Genomic DNA, 2,958 nt, shown 5'->3' with positions numbered 1-2,958 from the left:
AAAAAAAAAAAAAAAAATTCCTTACGTAGTTTCAAAGATTTAACATACTAAGGGACAGACAGCGAAAGCGAATGTGTTTTATAGCATGTAGTGATAAGAAAACATTGAAGAATAATTATTATGTAAAAAATAGGTCACTAACTTCCCTATTCGGCACCATTCCAATATTAATTTAATTCGATTATTTATTAATAATAATGTAATGTACTATTAATAAAAATAAAGAAGAAGATTTTTTGATTGATTCTTTTGTCACATGGCAAAAATAATGAATAAAAAATAACTCTTTGAAGGCCCAAAATCATCTTCTCACGCGAAACGGCGCGATCTAGAAATCGCGATTTAAAAAAAAAAATCAAAATCTGCAATAACCGGATCAAATTTCAAAACACACGGGGTGAACGGTTCGGGACCTCATCAGAAAATGGGGTCACACAGTTCAAACTTTTTATCTATTTTGTGAAATGGCAAAAAAATTAAACGATCCTCTTTAACAGATAACCCTAAAATTGGGGTGAACGTGGGAAATAGGGCCCAAGACGCCGAGGTTAAACCATATTAAATCACTTTTTTGTGTTATATGTAATTTATTACTCAAACGTTTCTTAAATTCAAATTAATGATTGCGATTACATTACGCGTAATTTCTGAAAGAAAAATGAGATTAAATTTTGAAGATATATAATACCTTTTATATTTAATATATACCTTTTATTTGTAATGACTGCAATGGGATAGTTTATAAGGGCTTAAAAACATATTTCTAGTTTTGTATGTTCTAGTAATTAATGGGTTCATATCATTCAGTAACCTATTAAATCGTATATTAATGAAGATAAAATCGAAACCATAAACTAATCCTCTCAAAATAACCATACAAATCTACTTATCTACTTCTATTTCCCTTTTTGAAAAATTAGTTCCTTATTCATTACCAAACCTCCTTGGTGTTAAATCCCAAAACGTAACACGAAACCTCGATTCCACAAACGGCAGCATTCTTACACAATTTCTTCATGACATGAAGAACACTCGCCGAATTAGTCAATTGTCCAAAAGTATCCCAAGTCAACCCTTTCCCGCCCGATTGACCCGCGGTCGCACAAGTATCGCGTTACAAAAGAATTCGTAATTTCGGAATCTTTACAATAGTAAATAAACGACCTTGTAGGGTGAATGGTGTCGTTATAAAAACTGTCGCCTCCTTAGACCACGGTTGCGTGACCCCTCCGACCTTAGGTGGTCAAAAGTCCATGAGCGGACAAAAGGTGCTGATTGTAAGAAAAACACACAATTGTGAAAGAGATATGGAACGAATTTATTTTGCGGAGTACATTTTTGGATATACTTTACCCGATGTGATAAAGGATTACAAATTAGCCGTATCTTAGTATAGCTAAGTTTCTATTTTCTATAAAAATACGTTTAGTATTCATCATGTATATTATAATAATATGGCATATAAAGCTACAATAAAAAAAAATAACTTTTAAAAAGTACAGTTCCAAAAACCGTTACCAAATCCGGAAACCTAACAAAAGTAAAACATCTATAAAAGTCTTAAATTACTGCAAACAGTTATAAATCAAACGGAGCAGATTATCCCACGAGCTCGCATCCGTTGCTTCCTTAAAGGGGTGAAATTCGCGAACCAACAATTGATAGTACGGTACCGACTGCAACAGTTAGCGAAAAAACTTGAAGATATCGCATTTCGGGAATCTTGAACCGTAGCTAACTCTTTCCCAGGGGTCTTAACCTCGGCGGATTTTTTGTTAAAAATTGAGACACCTTTGCCATCTTTCCGCATTTTTTACAATTGATAGTTTTTTGCGGCGGGCGCAGGGCGAGGCCCTTTGTGCCCCGCGCATTGTGTGCTTCGAGATTTAGCAGGTGGGTCAGACTCACCCTAGCATCGCTGTTAGATCAATTTAATAGAAATATTTTTGCTCATAATCTGAGTCTTGATTCGTGGGGAAAATATAAAAATACCACATGAACGGTTCAAGTTTTTAAGAGAAACGCATAAAAGTGATTTAACGCATTACGCATTCGCAAAACGTGGTTAGTAACAAGTAATCAGAATTAATTATGTAAGTTGAACAATCAATTAGCCCTTTCCAATAAAATACAACCGTTTTTACAAATTAAGCATACCATTGACAACGGCATAAATTAACCGCGCCCGAGAACCATAAACAAGAATAATTACTGGCAACATCGGAAGGTCATTTTCAAAAATCGAACGTCAAAAAAGCGCGGCATCTTGGCCGCGTACATGTAGAGGTTGGGAGCGAATTTCGGCGGAAAAGTAATGCAGCAATGATTTGAAAAAGTGTGGCCGATCGAAATAGGTATAATTACATGGAGTTAGTGGACGGCTCGCGCCCGAATTTTCCTTAAATTACAACGGGCAAAAAACGTGTCTTCGGAAATTTCGTCGCGTCCGGCGGTCCGGCTTAAACGCTGCACAGATATTCTGTTAGCTTTTGTGCGTATCATATTTTGTGTATCATTTTTGCATTTAATTTCAAATTATTAATAGTCAAGATGTAAAAAAACTTCACTGCAAATTAATTGTTACGGTAATGCATTTAAATTATGGTCTGTGAACCAATTGAAGTAATTTCTTCACTAAAATAACATAGATACAAAAATAGAATAAATAACAGTATTTCAATTGCCTCTTATAACACGAATAGATCCAGAATTCGAATATAAAATACAAATTATCACAGAAAATTTATACAGATTATTACATTAATATATACTAATTTAATATAGATTATGCCATCTGTCCGTATCTCTCTCCCTCTCTTATAAGACACGAACATCCTCCATCCCGCTCGTTCGCTTTTCAAATGGCGCGTAGAAATTTTTGGCGCGCTTTTGTCAGCATATTTGTCGAACTGAGTAATGTTAGGTTTGTTAAATTTTGAAAATTAATAACGGCCGGCG

This window comes from Zerene cesonia, chromosome 28, assembly GCF_012273895.1.
Source record: "Zerene cesonia ecotype Mississippi chromosome 28, Zerene_cesonia_1.1, whole genome shotgun sequence".
In the NCBI taxonomy this organism is placed as follows: Eukaryota; Metazoa; Arthropoda; class Insecta; order Lepidoptera; family Pieridae; genus Zerene; species Zerene cesonia.
The sequence above is the reverse complement of the archived record's forward strand: the minus strand, read 5'-3'. Positions refer to the sequence as shown.